Genomic DNA, 20509 nt, shown 5'->3' with positions numbered 1-20509 from the left:
TTACTCTACTTCATCAATCATGTTTTTTGAGAACAATCCTTAAAAACTACTTGGGACTGAAAACAGCACAGAAACAGAGAAGGGACTGAACTAAACTTTGATGGATTCAGAGGTATTTGCAATATAAAATTAAAGTGCAGGAAGTGCCAAATGACAGCAAATGGCAATTTGAAAGAGCGATTTCAGAGAGAGAAACCTCATGGGAAAGCATCCTGAAAATGGCAAGTCCTTCAGTTTCAAGACAGATCTTGGATTGTCTATTTGTGTTGATAATTCCCTAAAAACAACAAGAAAGAAGTGAGACATATGGTGCCTATATCTGGGTCTCCATTTCAAGGGTTTTAAGGTTTATAAATCCTCACATGGGACACTTCAACTACAATACAGAATAACAAAATTGGACCTAATTATGCATTTGGTAATAAAGTCAATTATACAGTTAATATTTTTTTAATTAAAATTTACAATTGGTTTAACATTTTTCCTCACTTTTTTTCCTAAAAAACATGTATTTAGTTGCTTCTTAATGTTCTTTGTTTTTGCAAGTCATTATTAATACAGAAATTAAAATAATTGTATTACTATATGAAAAACATCAAAAATATTCAACTCTATATATAATGATATCAATAATAGCATTATCAAGTGCTGATGGCTCAAGTGCTACTAAAATGACACCGGACATTCAGAACACTGTTTAGACGTCTGATTTTTAAGATTACGCGAGTACAACTGAAATCAGGATTGAATGAAGACATCATTTCTTTCCTACTTGTCCATTTCCACTTATATAGCAGCTTAAAAATCCTTCATTTTCATTCCAAACTAGCAGTGATCTTCACTTTTTCTTTCACTTCAGTACAAAACTTTTTGACAGGTCACTGAATCACTTAAAGCTGCCCACTTTAGGGGCTATTCTCAGTAAGATAAAACAGGAGGTGACCAGCACGGGAAACCCCTGGATCCCATTAGCTGAGGAGAAAAGGAGTTTTTACGTACTCTTGCAGTTCCCGGTAGAAGTCCGAATGAGAGCTTCACCCCCAAGCTTAGCATCACTGTTCTTTTTTTAGCCAGAAGGGGCTTATCTTATTACCCTTCTTAGCTGTGATCTCCACATAGAACCAGAGAACATCACCATCCCGACAGGTAGAGGCAGCACACAGGGAACAGGCACTTCAGACACGCTCTTGTGCCTCCCAGATGCCAATAGGACTCTGTCACTTCAGCTTGGCTTCATGCATCCCATTAATGTAAAATCATACTGCTTCCTTTTTCTTAATTCAGGTAAAGCTGCTACAGTGTAATAATTAACCCCACAGCCATACTTTTTAAAAACCCATGCTGCTTTGTTGAACTACATTTAAAGTCACTCGGTTTTCTGCCTTGCAGGGCACACACGCTAGTTTTTCACCATCATCTGACAAATACTTCAAGCTTTCTGTATTTGTGCATAAATAGACTCCTCTGTTCTGCTTCAGGTATTACATCATGACCATTACAAGTCGTTTCCACATAATCTCAGACTGACTGCATTAGCTGTTTTTTCCAGCAATATTCAACTGTGGCACCTGCAAAGCACTTCAGGGCATAAGAGAAGCAGGAATGACAGAGAATGTTTTTACCTAAATGACAACTTCACCACAATCCCAATAGAATATAGGAGGGCACAAATTGTCTCTAGCACACTGCGAAAGCAAGCGTGTGTGGGCATGTGTGAGAACAACAGAGCCCTCTGACAGAAATGGAACACTATCACATAATTGAAATAAAATTCCGACACTTGTCAGAGGCTTACATAATGTTGGTGCAGGCTTACAAATCCTCCATTCATACAGAAACCTCGCTGCCACTACTACAGCCTCATAAAGAAGAGATGCAGTTGCCTGCACCAGTATAATTACGACAGTTTCTGAGTCACAGGAAAATCTGGCCCATGCTGACACATTATGCAAAGCATCTATAAAAATTAATGTGCTGATGGCATTAAGTAATAACTATGACCATGGAATTGGAAATGTTGTTATTGTCTCTGCAATACTACATTTATCCTACATATAACAAATATAGGGAAGTGAAAACATTAACACCTTAAAAAGATAATGAGCAACTCAAGAACAACAGATTCTACTGTCTACTCATTATTTTCATTCAGGTCACTCAGTATATGAGCCAATATCAACCAAGTTACTTGAACTGTGAACTGGAATGTTTTAAGGTCATTCCTTTCCAAACATAAACAGGATTTTAGCAGGAATTAATTGGAAGAGAATGAAGGGGTTTTTTTGCTCTGTTCCTGTAATCTATTTATTTTACTAGCAAGCACATTAGAGCTACTTGAAATTTGCAAAACAAAGGAGTAACACAAAATACTATTGTGTAAAAACTTAATTTATGCAAGTTATTTTTCTCCCCACATCTGGCTTGACACCCTGCAGAAGAACAAACACAAAACATTTGTTCCTACATATCCTGCAAATAAAATGCTCAAGCATTTGTTTCACAGAGCCAGTTCTCTCTTGCAGCGTCCTCTCACTGCTCTACACCCAGCACTACATTTGTACCCAACCCAGCCATTGTGGTGAACAGCATTTAGGGACCAGCCACATGTGAAAAAACATCATAAAATCAGTGGTGCTGTACCAGAAAAAGCCATATGCTCTTTTAAAAGTGATTAAACAAAAAAATACAGATTCATACCCTAAGTAGCATGAATATCCAGTCCACGGCAGCTTAGTTTCACAATACCAATTAGCTAGAAGGTAGAGGATGAAAAATATTTAGGGACTTGATTTTATTAAACATAAATACAAACATGTAATCTTTGCTGCCCTATTGATGAGCAGAAGGTAGGAATATTGTCCACACATGACTTAAAGCTGTTAGCAGTACACTACCTGACCCTTCACAGACATATGGGAAGAACCTCTCTTTCACCACCTGTTGATTTGTGGAGCTGATTGAAGGAAAATTATCCAGCACCTTCCATATGTTAAAATTAAACCAGTCAAAGTCTGTCTCTCGTGGCTCTGTACTAGACTCTAGACTCAGTTGAATTAGCTCTTTTAGGGAATGGTTAAATTTCTTTGTTTCAACAAAGAAGCACTGTTGTTCTGTACAGTTTTATTTGGTTTAGGTTGTAAATTCATAGTAAAGCCTTCTAAAAAAAAAAAAAACCAACAAGCTTAGGCATGGATTTCAGTGTAGTAGTACTCTGTAACAGACTAAACCAGTCTGTAATCTCCTTTCTCAAGCTCTATTGGTTAATACCTTAATTTAAATTTTGAATTAAATGCTGTTCTTGTAGCTTACCTTTAACCAAACATACTCAAGCCATGCTTTATGTGACTGGGCTTGTAGATTACTACGATTTTTAAAGCTTTGTACTAGTGGTCTCATATAAACTACTTTTTTGCATCAGTATTCTTTGAAAAAAATAGTGCAAAAATTAGCGTGACCCATTAGCAGCACTAAAACTGTACCTGGAATGACTAAAGATGTAAGAAAAGCAAAGCATGCAGAGACAGGCTAGATGGCTTAGCTAGTGAGGGGGAGAAGATGTGAACGGTCACCTCAGATCCTTTGTTGGGATTCATAAGTAGGAGTCATGCACTCTTGGAAATATATCAACTCATTTTGGTTTTGTAGAAATGCAAATCCTTGTTTGCACAGAGTCAAACTTTTTGTTCATGCAAAGTGATGTATATATTTTATGGATCTATAAAAGTATCTTCTCTTCAACATCAAGAACCTCCTTCAGACAATGTGAAACCAAGTAACACAAAAGATCACAGTTTAAAAAAGAACAGGAACTTCAAATGTCACATGCCTAAGGAATGATCAACACAATATGACAGTGGTGTTGTCTTAGCTATGATGATCTACCAGCCAAATGAAGAAGACTTCCTTGTATTCTTCCTAAGTGCTCTTGCAGAACTCAATAGCTGTGTATTTGAAGAAAGCATCTTAGAGGGTTATAGCCTGAAGTCCTTCACAAATACTGTTGCATTTCTAGCCCAAGATCAAGAAGTCAATGATTATTTTGGTTTCTTTGGAGAAAACACTATCATTTTAGCTTTCTTTACCTGCTAGAGAGGTATGGTTAGCACTGATCAAGAACAGACTGCAAGATGTAATAAGACCGTCATTCAAGCTAATTGGTTACGTGTATCTTAAGTACAAACAAAATTGCAGACTTCAGATGTGCTGCAGCTCAGAGACGGTCATAATTATTAATTTATCACAATTCAATTTTTATTAAATGCAATAAGAATCTTCCTAGACAAGGACACATGACAAAACACCAGTGGTTTAAAATTGCAACAGCCCAGAACTCCAAACAAACTTGAGTAATTTAATCCTGGCATGGAAACTGAATGCTTGATGCACTGAAATTTGCGTGCTGCCACTCGGTAAGCACTGCAGTATAAAATGTCAGGTACAAGCATCTGGAAAACTACAAGCTGCTTATCTCAGCTTTACTGTTTCATACCATCTCAGTCTATATTTCTGTAGACTGGCACAATTCATACTAATTTACCCATCAAGAATCCATTATCTCCACTTTTTTCCAGTCTGTTCTTTAAAATTCTTCTAATAATCATGCACTTCCATGAAGTGATGTAACTCATATGTATTAAAGCAAATTGGTGACTGCTTTTGCCCTCACACAGGTATAAATCTGGCTCACTTGGGCAAACGTGAATTAATTTACATTGAAAATACGGATTTTGGAAACTGTGCTTGTCATTGGAAGTTATTTAAAGCCACCTTCTCCTATTATCTAAGGATCTACTGCTTTACTTAGAGATGTGCATATGGAAAACTAAGCCCAGAAAACTGTCCTACAACATGACTAGGTATTACAAGGAAGTGGAATAAGTAAAGGAATTTAAACATATTTTTGTTTGTTTGTTTGTTTTTTATTTTATTCTTCCTCTTCTTGGATTCACTCAGACAGCAAAAGAAACAGGTATTTTTTCCATAGTCAGTTGTAAGTAAAACAACTGGGAAGGAGAATTAGAAAGCAGAAAGGCAATTAGCAGTTATTACAAGAATTTAGAAATGATGACAGCATGTTTCATGGGTATGGAATGATTTTCTCCCTATCAATGCCAACTTTCAGATTTCCACAAGACTTCATTTATTTCAGCTGAAGAAAACCCCATGGGTCTTATGTTGCCCAAAGGACATCACAGGGGATGACATGGTTCTTCCTTTGGGAATTCATTTTGACTGCCCACTGTCACACCACAGAATCACATAAGAGTTTGGGTTGGAAGGAACCTTCAAAGCTCATCTAGTCCAACCCCCCCTTCAATGAGCAGGGTCATCTGCAACCAGATCAGGCTGCTCAGACCCCCCTCCAGCCTGGCCTTGAATGTCTCCAGGGATGGGGCATCTACCACCTCTCTGGGCAACCTGGGCCAGTGTTTCACCACCCTCATGGTAAAAAATGTCTTCCTCATGTCTAGTCTGAATCTCCCCTCTTTTAGTTTAAGCCATTACCCCTTCTCCTATCACAACAGGCCCTGCTAAAAAAGTCTGTCCCCATCTTTCTTCTAGGCCCCATTTAGGTACTGGGAGGCCACTATAAGGTTGTCCCTACCCAAGTGCAGGACTTTGCATTGGACCTTGTTGAACCTCATGAGGTTTGCATGAGCCCACTTGAGCATGTCCAGGTCTCTCTGGATGGCATCCCATCCTTCAGACAAGGCTACATTAAGGAAAGTACATAAAGCAGTTATTGTGGTAGAGACACCAGAGAAAAATCTTATATTTAGAGCCTCAAATTTGATAATCTGTATTAACAGTTTAATTTGAAGATAAACATAAACCACACACTTTAGTTCTGTAAAAACAGCTGAGTGTGTGTAGCCCCCTAAAACAAGTAAACACACACAATCCACTGTACAAAGCTTACAGTGGGGATACACAACATACAGAAAGACACTGGGAAGTAGTAAACAGAAAAATCAATTAAGCAGTGAAGCTTTAACAAATGCTAGTTCCACTACAAAACTTTCCTTATAATTTCTTACACATCAGTATTCCACTGTTTTCATTCTAGAGATGTCTAAGTCATTCACTGCTTCAGGTAAAACTTGTCAGTAGAGCACAAACAACTCAGGTTATAAGCTTTCTCGTGAGTTAGACCTCAGTTAAAAATAAAAAAAGGAAAAAACAGGAGGGATGACAGTTTGCATATGGAAAAGTTTCACAGTTAAGTGTTCCACATGGACCAGCTAATTCCTGCTACTATCATTCTCTCTGGCATATGGAAAATCCATGCAAAGAAAGACACTTTTTTTTTTTTTTGCCATGGTGATGGCAACAGAAGGTATAAGTAAGACTTCTAACAGTAGGTCAAGTCCACACTTAAAATTAGTGTAACTCATTGAAAAATATTCAAGCAGAAAGTACCACAAGCGGTTTCATCTAGAAGTGAGATTGACTACTATGAATTAGCATTAGTCCTATGGCCATGACATTTCACTGCAGTTAGTGTTCAAACTCACTCCAGGAAAAAGAGGGAAAAAAAAATCCAGTTGCAATCCCAGAGAAAATGATGGAAACCTCCCTCACAGAGACTAACAATAAGATTCCAAAGGAGAATTAAAGCCAGGAGAAACAAATACATCTTGTTTCCCATTGCATGTCTTTTCCTTACTATTGCTGTTTGTGGTCCTGGATAAGAGCTGTTTCCTTCTCTAAAGGGGATTTAAAAGCAGTTACAACTTCTCTTTTCAGAAACTACAGAAGCTGGGATAATCATTGATTAATCATCTTGGAATGTGTTTGTACTGCGTAAGACAACTGGAATTCAACTGCCAGAGATTCAGATGACTGAATAGATTAGGTTTACATCAACAGTATAAAAATATCAATTTCTGAAACAGAACAATATTAATAATTTAAAATCACAAAGGAAGTATAAAGAAGACTCACGAGTGAATCCAATTTTATTGCAGTATCTGTAAATACTAACATTTTAGTAGGCTCTCTATTATTTATGAAATATGAAGATGATTTATCACTAAGCTTTTGTACAGCTATGGTTAGATTCAGGAATAACTAATAATGCATTTGCTGTTATTTTAGAAGGTGTCTCCATGGAATCTGGTTGTGCTATATGCCTTGGGGAAAAAAAAAAAAAGTTCTGACTATAGTATCAAAGTCTTTATGTGCCTGTCATATTATATAAAGCTTTCTGGATACTTATTATCTACATGAGTACTTCAGTGAACTACATTTTACCTATGAATCTGTTTCACATCTCTGCATCCCAAAAGCATTTTATATAAAGAAGTACAGGAGACAGATGACTCTTCTTATCCTCTGTTTCCACAATCAGGCTTTCATAGTGAAATAAATAGGAATTGGATACATAGTGTCTATAAAGAAAAAGCACATCAATTAAGCAGCCACGATATGTGTTCACCTAGCATATTTTTTCCTCCAAATGTGGCATTTTAATGAGTGAGATCACCCACTGAAGACAGAAAGATTGTTCCCAGTAATCTGTCCCGACGGCCGCAAGAACACTTTCCAAAATGAAAGTGTGTACAAATAGTACCACTGAATAAACAAGGTACCTCCACTACGCAGAGGCAATACTTCACCTTCCAGAGGTATCCCCAGTTTGGTAAAGAACTGCTACAGCTTTGCATGCTCAGTAATACCCCACACCCGCGATTGTGCGGATGTCAACCGTGCCTTTACAGGGATGGCAGGAGTTTGGCCCAGGCTGACCCCAAGTGTTATTCTTTGTTCACTGATTACTGAAGAGCATGTAAACTATAAAAGCAGATCTTATATGACTGAGGCTCTTACTCAGTGACCAACAAAGTTCTGATCTTCCACAGAAAACAGTCTGGCTTTTGCTAACATCAGCCTAAGCTCTGCTTAGAGTGTTCAGAATTGCCTCTTTTATTCATCTTTCACTGTTGATCACTGATAGATTTACTAGCGAAGTATTAAAAAACTTGCACCTTCTTTACCATTAAAGATTTCTTTATGTTCTCTCCCTCCTATTAGGGCACTGACGTTTTTGCCCAAATGGTTGTTACTGCACATTCAGGAAAAGCACTTGCATTCAGGACACACAGTAGGTGTAACCTCCAAGTGCCAGAAAAGAAAGTAACTGACTAATCTCAAAAATGAAACAGGATTAAAAATACATAAACAGCAAGAGATTTTATGAGCTCAGTCTTATCAAGAGGTCTTCATCAATCTATACGTACTTTCATAGAAAAAAATATTAGTATGTAGCTCTTTGAACAGACAGATGATAGTCAGATCTGATAGCTGGAAACTGAATAAAAAAAACCCCACCAAGCTAAAAATAGGTTTCTAACAACAAACACTTAGGCCCATTAAAAACTGGAAAGCTCACAATGTATTTTGAATGCATTCACAAGTGTTAAGAGGAACTTACTCCAAATTTGTAAATGAAGAATAACTTTTTTCTAAATGGTAAGTCTCATTCTACCAAGAATGTACTCAACAGAGTCTGCCAGTTTCTATTACACGAGAAGTCATTGCACATGTCCCACTGGTTTCATGATGTCCATGGTTGTGCCAGGGGAATACCCTTGTTCCTTCACAACTTGTAACTCTCCTATTCAAATCAGCCAGTCAGGTTTCCGAAGTTCATTAACTATTACTCTGTAAGTACTTTGTTACTTCACCCCTAATCTCAGGGGTTGAGGGAAGCACAAGACCCCCATCATACAGAACAAAAGGGTCATAAAAGCTTACCAGGAGGCTTAGACTTTTCAGTCCAAGTCTGAAAACAACTGAATCCAGTAAAAAGAAAATAAAGAGGTGACCCGTATACCTTTCATGGCCTCAAGCTATTAAAGGAGAATTCACACAAATACACTTGTCATATAACACCGCAGCACACTTTATCCTGCTGCTCAGAATCCCATTTTCTCCTGTGCTACCATCTCTGAGTGATGTGGACAACACATTACACTGGCTCCAGGAAAGCTACAATCTTTGTTTTGTGACAAACAGCATGTTTGTAAACTGTGTTCAGGGCTCCGCTATGAACTCCACTACGAGGCACACCCAGCTTGTGGGTAACTGTCCTCTCTTCCCTTTGCTCCCACGTCTAACCCTCCTCCCTTCGCATGATTTCTCAAGCATCAAATGATAAAGATACCTGACTGTATCCCTGAGAAGTACCAATGTGAAGCTGAATGGTCCTTTCCCCTCATGCCATTTAAGAGTTAAGGAGCCAAAAGTCCAACTTGTTGTCAGTTCAATAGCTGTGGAAGATTAACAGAGGTTTATGTATTTTCCTCCCTAATTCTCTCATCTCTCTCTGATGTTTTTCTTCCCGTTCAAACCCTATTACAGGCAGCAGAATAAAAAAAAAAAAACAAAAAAGCAAATACTCCTCCTATCTCTGTTTTGCTCGAGCAATGTAAGAAAGCAGGAGCAGGAGGTCATCACTTGCTTCAATGTGTAATTGAGAGATACATGCAGTAACCTCAGGCAAAGGAGAAACTCGCTAATTGTACTGCTGCAGCCACAGATAAGCTTTCTGTGTGGCAGAGGCCTTTGCACAATCTGAAAGATTTTGACCTGCAGATCCAATAACTCTCTGTCTTAGAAACTGTATGACGCATCCATAACATATGAGATATCCAGGAGACACCTTCTCCATATCTATGGCTAATCTTGAGCAAAACTGGTAGGAGCAGATGCTGAATAAATGGGCAATTTACAGCTCACCGCTGCAGTACACCACGTGAGCATCTGTTCCCAGCATGGAACACCGATTAAATGAAGATAGCCATGTCTTTCTCAAACACTTGAAGGTCTTCCCCAAGACCTCAGAGCACGTGCAGTTCTTCACCGACCCCAAACTGCTCCTTCTGGCTCTGACTGCAACAGTTCACACACCAAGGAAAGACACCCTGCCTTAACAAATAGCTGCTGCAGTAGAGAAGGAAGCCATCCTAAATTTAAGTACATAACTCTAGTAAACAAAAGTATCAATATCTCCTGAGTGAACCCATTCATGAACACGTAGCAATCTTGTGCTAACCTGACACCCAGCCATGCTTGTCAGCAGTAACTGTTTACTTCTTTAAGGTTGTAATCTTCCATACGTTTTTCAATCATATGCTTAATTCAACATTTTTGCTGTAGTAACATAAGAAACAACAGCAGCTCACTAAAGGCTGAAGAAGAAATAAGTTACAGGAGCTCATAATCAAAAACAAAGAGACCTTCTTGCAAACTAAAGCTGGCAGGTAATGCTGTGACAACCCTAGACTACTGCCTTCAGGTATCAACCTTACAGAACAATCACTTCCCCATGAAAATTTCCTAGGGCATTATTAATACCCTTTTTTTAAAATTAAATTCAGCTAAAAAAACAAGTATTTCTGCATCACTTTCCATAGTGCTCTTATACCCCAAAGTCCTGGGAGGATGAGCATATATGACTTCCTATAATGTGAGATGACACACTTTATTTAAAAAAAAAAATATCCTTAAGTTAAACAAATAATAGAGAAATAAAAGTTTTCAAGGGAAGATATGCACGGAAGAAAACTATTAGAATTACTTTTTTTCTGCCTAAAGGGAAAAATAACTATTAATATGTGCAAACGCTGCAGCTGCTAACTAGACATTCCCAAACAATTAAAGTGTAACCCCTCTGCAACCCATATAATCTTCTCATTTCCAGTAGCCAGGCTAAAATCTAGACAAGGAATGAAGAATCAACTGAGACTCCACAGGAATTATACCACAGCGTATATTCTAAGGATATGCTTATATGCTCTGTCTGCATATGCTTTGACTATTAAAGAACACTTATCTGGTTAGGATGCTGAAATACTGTATGAGCTCTGGAACTATAATGAGAGTACTAAAATGTTGTAACAGTATATTGCAACACAAATGCCACCTATTAAACAAACTTTTACTCCAAGAGGATAAGGAAAGGCATTTTTAACACTCAGATTTCAAAGGATTCTAATATTTTGAATAATATTTTTGAAATACCTAGCATTAGTTCAGCTCAAATCTAATTACAGGAGAAAAATGGCATGTTGCCATGCACGAAAATTTCCCTCCTTATTTTTCACTATGTTGTCAATATAGGTACCACAAGATGCTCTTTCCTGCTGCATTCTCTTATAGTCCTATGCAGCAAGCAAAAGGCATCTACTCAAGAATCCATTTTTTCCCCATTATTGCATACTCATAAAAATGGAACTGACAGGACAGCAGCTTATTCAGGCACAAGTCAGACCGCAATAGCATACACTGACTGGCATTCAGAAACTCACAGATAAATATTATTTGGAGGGGTTTTCTTGTTGGGGAGAGGGGGGATGTCATTTGGGAAGAGTCCCAGAGCTACAGAAACAATCACAGAGCAGTCTTCCTGTGTCCACTCCAATAACAGTAATTAACAGAATCAAGAATACACGCAGTAGAGACAGCAAGTTCTGAGTGTTTAACTACTTTAAAATGCGTCTAAATTTTGATGAGGCTTAACATGCAAACATTTAAGCTTGTGTGAATATTCACCCCTGTGAGTACTCCACCAAATCTAAGTCAATGTGCAAAGATAATAACGCCTGCAAGAGTCGGGTCATTAAACTGAGAATACCTACCGGAATGGTCTAATGAAAATTAAGAGAGACTGACCCCCAAGAGCACCCTAATGGCTGTCACTTGGTCAAGCCCTTTCATCAGTGACATGCTAAGCAGCAGAATTGTCATAAGTGATATTCAGTTTCACAGAAAGGTCTTCAAATTCCCCTTCCCCTATTAATTTAGCCATTTTAATTAGATGGCTACCTTAATACAACTTCGCAAACAGCAACGAGCCCCCCCTCAATAAGGAAGCAGTTTCCCAAACCTTTCCTCATTTCAGAGCACGGGAAAAGAAATTAACTAAATCATGTCGCTTTCAACGTTAAGAACTTTATATTCCTTAATATCAGTAACAAACAGCATTCAAACTGACTTTACACATGAAAGGAACAACAACAGAATAAGCATTTTTTTTTTTTAAATTAATAACAAAAGCCCGTTTTCAGATGAAAAAAACCCTCGGGGCACAGTTTGATAGTCGTCTGCTGACAGGTAAGTTAAAATACTGCATCCCTGCTAAACTAAAAGCAGACCCGGAATGAGTTGTCACGCCGGCGAGCAAAACCGTATGTCATTACAGTTTTTCTCAGCAAACACTTTTTTTCCTCCGGTACCATCTGTCACATCAGAAACTCCTTCAAACACCGCAGCCCGGCTAATTCTGATGATGCGCTGCCCGCGCCGCTACTTGCTCGGTATTTTCGCACCTCGCCCGGTCCTCAGGACGCGCGCAGCCTCCCGCTCCGCTCTGCGGCGCCCGCGGACGGCGCTGGGACCGGCCCGGCCCTGCCGGCGGCGGGGTCTCCGCACGCACCTGCGGAGCCGCGCTCAGCCGCGCAGCGCGGACCCGCCGTGGCCGAGCCGCAGGCCGCGCCCGAGGCGGCAGGACCCCGCAACACCGGGCGAGCCGCTGACCCCCCGGGCCGGCGGAGCCGCGCGCGGGCAGCCGAGAAGTTGCGGCGGCGCCGCCGGGGCGCGCAGCCAGGCGGGCAGGGGCAGCCGGTCGCACCGCGCGTCCCACCCGACGCCGGCCCCCGGGGGCAGGGGGAGCGCTGACCTCCGAGCTCCCGCCCGGGGCCGCCGCTGCCCGTGAGGCGGCACCGCTGCCCCGCGCCCAGCGCCCGCCCGGCCCCGCGGACAAACTTACTTGCGGGCGGCGCGGAGCAGCGGCGGCACGCGCCTCCCTCACGCGGCCCCCGGCCGCGCGCCCTCCTTCCCGCGCGGCGCGCGACCGCAGCCCCGGCGCGGCGGCCGCTGCCGAGCGGGTTCGGACATGCTCAGTGCCCCCGCCGCGCGGAATCTACCACCGGGGGGGCGGGGGGGAGCACGGAGAATAGGGGGCAGAGCTGGATGATACCAAGAGGATGAGCTAAAAATAGGCGTCGCAGAAAAGAACAGCTGGAGCTTAAAGGGGCAGAGGCGGCCTCGCTGCCCGCAGCTCCGGCCGGCGGCGCCTCCACGGGCCCGGCTGAGCTGCTGCCGCGCGGGTTCTCCCCGCGTTCTCAGCGGAGCGGCACAGAAACCGGGGCGATGGTTGCGCTGCCCGCGCACGGGTCCTGTCCGCGCCTTTGCAGCAGGAGCGCTGCGCCGCGCCTATTCCCGCCGAAGCCAGCCGTAGTGCGCTCAGCGCGCAGCGGCTCCGGGGGGGCTCTGGGGAAAGTCCGATGAGGCGGTGGCCGCGCTCTGCCCGCCCCTCTGCTCAGCGCCGGGCCCCCCTTCTCAGCGCCGGGTCGGACAGCGAACCTCAGCGCCGGGCAGCTAAACTCAGGGCCCGGCTCCTCAGCGCCCGGCCGGGCCATTTACCTCAAGGCCGGGCCCCCCGTGAAGAGGAAGCTTCAGAAATCAGGTCTAGAAAGTATGTGAGGAGATGCCAAGCGGTGTGTCCGTGCAGTATTTCTCAGGAGACATTTCCGTCCTGCGCTGAGGTGTTCGCTGTTGTGGATGAGGTTTGGGAAGAGACACATACCAGCTCTCCAGTGGAGCCCAGAGCTGTCAAATGGGAGTGTGACAGGTCCAAGGCAAGGAGCTTGCAAAAGAGCCACCTAAATACGATTTTCTAGGCTGGAAAGATGTACATGGCAAGAGCAATGACATGATCACACTCTCACAGACACTACGGTATATCAAACCTAAGAACTGTAGATAATTGTTAGAAATTAAAAGTCCCCTAATTATTCATGAATGGGAGTTTCTGATTTTTTTTTTAAGCTTTGCCTTATCTTTCCTTGCCTTCCCAAAAGACCAGTAAGCATAAACATATGACCACATTGGTTTAGATTTATAAATATACTCTGAAGCCTAAAATTATGTTACCCTAGCAGGAGTTCAGAGGTTTTGCTGAATTCTGCTTTTACAGATACAGAGAACTGCTGCTGCACAAAAAAACATATTTACAGTATGAATACTAAATAAGTTCTTAGAAAAGAATATCAGACAACATCAGCATAATAACTTGCTACTCAGATGACATCTTGTACAATAGTATGGACAGTCAAGATTACCATATTAATAAAGTTCCGTTTATTTCACTAAACATAAGAGGAGAGCACTGGAAGTTTATCTTAATCTGAACTCAGCCTTCAGCAAAAACTACTGCAGAAAAAAAAGCTCAGTTACATGTGGGTGAGTATAATCAGGAAAGGAAATGTTACGTGTCAGTAATGTCAAATAAAGCAACAGCAAGGAAGCATTTTTCTTGACATACAATAGGATAGGTTATTAGGCAAGATTATGTAGGCAACTCTGCTGCAGTACTTCAAGAAGCAAAAAGATGATGTCACAAAGATTGAGGTATTTAAGAGGGAATGAATCATGTCCACTAATTGTCTCCTCATTCTGTGTTCTCTGTAAGCCATGAGATACACTATATTCTGCGGTCTAACAGCAGCCTTCACACTGTATATTATAAAGAGTTGTAGGCTATGCAGCGTGCTTAACTGTACAAAGTGATGAACAAAAATTATGTTATTCTTTTACCTGGAGCTATTGATCTTGAGATAAACAGCAGGGGAAATAGAAGAAGGCAGCTGAGAACAGCCTCAGGTTTGGGGTAGCAGAGGGCTAATGTATTTCTGGCTGCAGCTGGAGCTCTGCGGGAGTGGTTGCCAGCCTCTGGAGAATTTCCTAGAACAGTTTGCACCCTCACCAGGATACAGCTCTGGATAAATCAGAGACCGAAAGATGTCCTGAGTCTCAGGAGACCAGCTTCCAACTGGGGACTTTTACTGTCTAGGAAGTGCAGAAGACTGTCCATCATGGGAACAAATGTCTCTGTTAAAATAATGGTGAAGAAAACATGGGTTTTTTTGAAGTCTGCACTATCATTCCCTTCAGGAATAACAATGTTATAATTCTCGCATCATTATTTGTCTATGAGGAATATCTTCAGAACTTGTCAAGTACAGCTGCTTTTACAAGGAGAGACAAATGTATATAGAGCTTTCTTACCTAATCCATGCTGGTTTAAATTGCATGAAATTATATTAAAAAAATCCTAAGATAAGAAGTTCTTATACTTCCAGCATTCAAAAGACACCATCATCACCCAGATGCAAATATCAGTTTGGACATTAGCAAGCAAGTGGTGACAGCATCTGCTACGCCAAACAGTGAACTGTAAATTGTTTAGAGGTGGACACCTATGTGAACCTGAATGCTGTTCCTTTCTCGTTCCGGTTTTGCTCAGCAGAAATATCCGTAGAATTGCATTTTGCTCCTACACAGCAACAAAGATTTACATATCTGCTATGCTGCTGTGCCCTGTCAGATGACAGAAGAGGAACAATTCCTCAGCACGCAGAAGATGTGCCGCTTTGGTCTCTGTGAATAGCACAGCACTTTACCAGTCTCTCTTTGTATTACTTGGGAAGGCTCTAGTGAAGTCTTTCTCTTTCAAATGTATCATTTCCTATAATTCCATGTTGCTGATGATCTGAGGCTGTGATATACCAGTGACTGGCTCTGGATCTCAGACTTCCACCTCTGTCCACTTGATTTTCTCCTCTCATTGTTATTTTCATTCTTCTCCCTGATAGCAGTGTTCAGATTCTCTCTTCTCCGCCTTCTCCTTGTGTAACTCAAAGCTACACTCCAGCACCCTTGCTGTTCAAGTTCACTGCCCTACATAACTTTGTGGTATAGTTCAGGACATAATCTTTCTGTGTGGTAGGTACAATATGCTGGGTTTGTTTTGTTTTGTGGTTATTTTTTTTTCTTTTTTTTTTGGGGGGGGGTGGGGATGTTGATTGCTTACAGGACGAAATTCATTTTCAAGGGATATAACTTGGAAGTTTTAGTAAAGATGTAAATAAAAGGTAAAGGTTATTTCCTCATGGATTATGATCCTTTATGTGCCTATTTCTTGTTCATCCTTTTAGGCTAAAGACTACTCTTAGGCAGAGGAGAGCAAAGAGACATGCACAGAGAGAACACAGTTATGGGGCTGGGGCCCAAGTGGGAGATGTTCTTCAGAGCAGCAGACCAGCTGGCATGGTCCGTGTGTGCCCAGCTGTGCTCCAGGGAAGAGGAACAATGTTACTGGGAGGTACTACCCAACTCACTGCTTTTGGGTTGCAGTTAAGAATCACAAAATAAAGCCAGATGACTGGTGCTTCATGGTGCATGAAGAGGCATCCCAATTTTTACTCAACACAATCTCAGGCCTCTAAGCAAAAATATCTTTACTTTTCCCTCCCCTCTGCTATTGATTTGCATTGACCCTGAAATTAAACTCCTTCAGAAACAATTGTGAGAGAAAGATGAGGAAAACGAGCCCAACCTGAAAGATTAGGAGAAAAATACTTAGTGTCTGAAATACTGATTAAAAATGTGTATCAGATTATGATGATGTATCTGTATCATAATTTTGAAAAACCTGCATCTGATGAGTTCCAAAGTTTACAAAAATTTCCATAGAGTTTTAAGAAAAATCATGAAACTAAAATGGAAAAAGAGTACAAGGAGAGTAGTTGGAGTGGAGGAAAAGGAGACTGTAAGGACCTCCTGCTGTGGAGATATTAATAAGTGTGGAGCGGGGATTGGAATGGGACCAGCTCCCACAGAACCCCGACGGGCTGGAACTGGGGACACCCCAGGATGGGAATCACAACAGGATGGTGGTGGGGGGCGTAAAGCAGGGAACACTGGCGTGTGGGAGCAGCAATGTGGCACGTAAATCTCTCTGCTCTGGAGACTCTCTTTGGAGGGAATGGGAACAGAAGGCAAAGGGAGTTTTTGTCAGAACAGGAAAAGAAGACATAGGGGATTTAGAAATGTGGGAATCCCATAAGGAATAACTGGGACTGTTACACAGAGTCCCTGAAGTAAAGGGGAAAGAGAAGAAGGCACAAGGCATATTATAATACATTTAGAGAAAATAATCTAAACTGTGCTTACATGAAGCTGAACTCAGAGTTGGCAGCTCCAACTCACTGAAGAGCTCTTGGAGTCATTGTTGATCATTCTCTGAAGTTCTCAGTTCAATGTGCAGCAGTAGCAAAAAAGCCAGTGAAGCGTTAGGTGTCATCAGGGCGGAGGCAGGGCTTCATCTGCAGCCCTGAAGGACAGGACTAGAAAAGGTACAGAGAAAGGCAACTGTCATGAGCAAGCAAGTGTCTTGTGAGGAGAGAATAGAAAGGTTGGGACTCCTCAACATGGAAAAGGGAACCATGAAGGGGCACATGGCTGAGGTTTACAAAATCATGAAAGCAGTAGGTAAGACAAAAACTGCATGAGAACAATTATTCACCAAATTCCACAGTACTGGGTAATCTTAGTGAAACTATTACAAGTGTAAAAACAGATGATGGTAAGTACTTTCCAAGCCCCTCACCTAAACGCTGTAGGTAGTAGCTTTCTGAAAAGTGTTACCCCAGGAGGTTCTGGAGGCAGACCTCATCAGCAGCTTCAAAAAAGAGTTTTGGCAAAACCCATAGGTAACAGATGTGTAAACAGTAAAAGGAAAAGCTGGGAAGTGCCTTCAGAATCTGGAATCCAAGAGCTGTGGATTCTAGGACAGTACTAGGTGAACAGACTACAAAAAGTTTAGGCTTATATTACTGTCTCCAAACTATATCTCCTTCTGTCACTGCTCTAGGCAGTGTTCTGGGGCAGATAATACCTGCAATCAATTAATTTGTTGGAAAGTACCCCATGTGTGATCCCCAGGATGGGTCACATCCAGGCTTCCAACCACAGGTGTCATCTCTGTTAACTCTAGAAGCAGCTAAGGGCATGCTGCTGTGTCAGTTAGAACTTAAGGGTAATGCATCAAAAAACCTCTTTATATTCAATAAACCAAGATGCTATATAAAAAATTCCACTTTCACTATTAGTATTTATTAAGCATGACTGGTAAAGGCCTTTGGAGGTTTGGTATAAATAGCTTTCCCTGCACTGGAATTCACAATGACCAAAATCCTATCTCTCATTTAAGTCCTGAATACATAGATATCTTGCTAGGGACATTTAAAAGATTTCTGAAGAAGAATCTGATCATATGGCACAAAGCTTGATAACTGGTGATTGTCACCATTGAGTATCTGCTCCATTTACCACCCAAGAGACTCTGCTACCTTATGCTGCAGAAGAAATGGACAGTGGATGTGAGTGGTTTGAAACTCTTGGATATCAATCCTTCTGAAATCCATCAACTTTCCAGTATCCTTTCTTCTTCCCTGACCATGTCAAACAGGCATTTTTGCTGCTAATAGGTCAATCTGTGTCAGTGGAAGACTGAGCAGCTGGTTTTGATCCACAAGAGGAAAAAAATGACATATTTCCTACAGCCTCCTGTTAGAGGAGTTTGATAAGAGCAAAGCAGAGGGGATTGGTCCTGCCATTGCTGCAGAGCAAATGCACTGACAGCAATGCAAGTGTTGCCCAGTGGATGGGTCTACCTACTTTCTCTAAAAAAGGTTTTGTATGTAAGAAATAGAATTGTTATGAGAAACAACACTGGCTCACTGGGGAGGTCCCATATGATTGGAAATTGGCCAATGTTACCCTAGTCCACAAAAAGGGCTGCCGAGCTGACCCTGGCAACTACAGGCCTGTCAGCCTGACCTCGGTGCCTGGCAGGGTTATGGAGCAGATCATCCTGAATGGAATCACACAGCACCTTCAGGATGGACAAGGAATCAGACCCAGCCAGCATGGGTTTAGGAGGGGCAGGTCCTGTCTGACCAACCTGATCTCCTTTTATGATCAGGTGACTCACTCGATGGATGAGGGGAAAGCTGTGGATGTGGTCTATCTGGACTTCAGCAAGGCCTTTGACACTGTCTCCCATAATATACTCCTGCAAAAGCTGGTAGCCCATGGCTTGGACAAGTGTACTCTACGCTGGGTTAAGAACTGGCTGGAGGGCCGGGCCCAGAGAGTGCTGGTGAATGGGGCTGCATCCAGCTGGCGGCCAGTCACTAGTGGTGTTCCCCAGGGGTCAGTGTTGGGTCCAGTCCTGTTTAACATCTTTATTGACGATTTAGATGAGGAGATTGAGACCATCATCAGCAAATTTGCTGATGACACCAAGTTGAGAGGGAGTGTCGACCTGCTGGAAGGCAGGAGGGCTCTGTAGAGGGATCTGGATAGACTGGAAAAATGGGCTGATTCCAATGGGATGAAGTTCAATAAGGCCAAGTGCTGGGTGCTGCACTTTGGTCACAACAACCCCCTGCAGCGCTACAGGCTGGGCGCAGAGTGGCTGGAGAGCAGTCAGACAGAAAGGGACCTGGGGGTGCTAATTGACAGGAAGCTCAACATGAGCCAAGTGTGCCCAGGTGGCCAAGAAGGCCAACGGTATCCTGTCCTGTATCAAAAACAGCATGGTCAGCAGGACAAGGGAAGTGATCCTTCCCCTGTACTCTGTATTGGTGAGGCCACGCCTTGAGTATTGTGTTCAGTTCTGGGCCCCTCAGTTCAGGAAAGACATTGAAGTGCTGGAGCGCGTCCAGAGAAGAGCAACACGACTGGTGAAGGGACTTGAACATAAGACCTATGAGGAGAGGCTGAGGGAGCTGGGCTTGCTTAGTCTAGACAAGAGGAGGCTTAGAGGTGACCTCATCACTCTCTAGAACTACCTGAAGGGAAGTTATAGCCAGGTGGGGATTGGTCTCTTCTCCCAGGCAGTCAGCAATAGGACAAGGGGGCATGGGCTTCAACTCTGCCAGGGGAAATTTAGGCTGGATATTAGAAAGAAATTCTTTACAGAGAGAGTGGTCAGGCATTGGAATGGCTGCCCAGGGAGGTGGTGGACTCACCGTCCCTGGAGGTTTTTAAACTGAGATTGGACATGGCACTTAGTGCCATGATCTAGTAAACGGACTAGAGTTGGACCAAGGGTTGGACTCGATGATCTCTGAGGTCTTTTCCAACCCAGTCGATTCTGTGATTCTGTGAAAATATAGCTGAATTTCAAACAATGAGCTTCATATTAATTCCTTATTAATGTGAAAGGAAAATAACCTTATATAGTAACTTCGGAAGAATACAGGATGTGTTTTCACTCAGAGTAAGTTCAGCATTTCTGTTATTTCAGATTTGTTGGCCATATTGCCTCAGACATTTTCTTCACTGTAATCAATGTTTTTTTTTTTTTTTTTTTCCCAGTTATTCTGTGGTCATCTAATTTTTACTGCCCTCTATGGTCTTTGAAGTGTTTTTTGTTTGTTTGTTTTTTCTATAGGCACTGGAATTTAAATATCCATCCCTGACTGCTTTAACTGAGAATTCTGCCACCCATTTGGAGTCTTGCAGGTGGACAATTTAGTTTAAAGTTGTGCGTGTGCTGTTCTCAGTAGTGCATAGGAAACTTCTTCAGCTTATGACATTACTTTCACACATTATGCAGATTTGTATACTTGAGATTAATTTGCTTTATTTTCAA

At 42.0% G+C, this 20509-nt stretch overlaps 1 protein-coding gene across 6 annotated transcripts in view; it reads right to left on the bottom strand.

Moving 5' to 3' along the window:
• Nucleotides 1–12953, bottom strand: part of OXR1 (oxidation resistance 1) — a 286476-nt gene extending 273523 nt beyond the window's left edge. For 2 of the 6 annotated variants that reach the window (XM_065054240.1, XM_065054247.1), the window contains exon 1: nt 12773–12902. The gene's annotated coding sequence lies outside the window, so the exon portion shown is untranslated. Of the gene's footprint in view, nt 1–12772 lie in introns of all 6 variants that reach the window. The other 4 variants (XM_065054251.1, XM_065054249.1, XM_065054243.1 and 1 more) reach the window with 3 other exon arrangements.
• Between the last annotated feature and the right edge of the window lie 7556 nt (nt 12954–20509).

Source organism: Columba livia, chromosome 2 (assembly GCF_036013475.1).
Source record: "Columba livia isolate bColLiv1 breed racing homer chromosome 2, bColLiv1.pat.W.v2, whole genome shotgun sequence".
Taxonomy (NCBI): domain Eukaryota; kingdom Metazoa; phylum Chordata; class Aves; order Columbiformes; family Columbidae; genus Columba; species Columba livia.
This window is presented reverse-complemented; position numbering and strand designations above follow the sequence as displayed.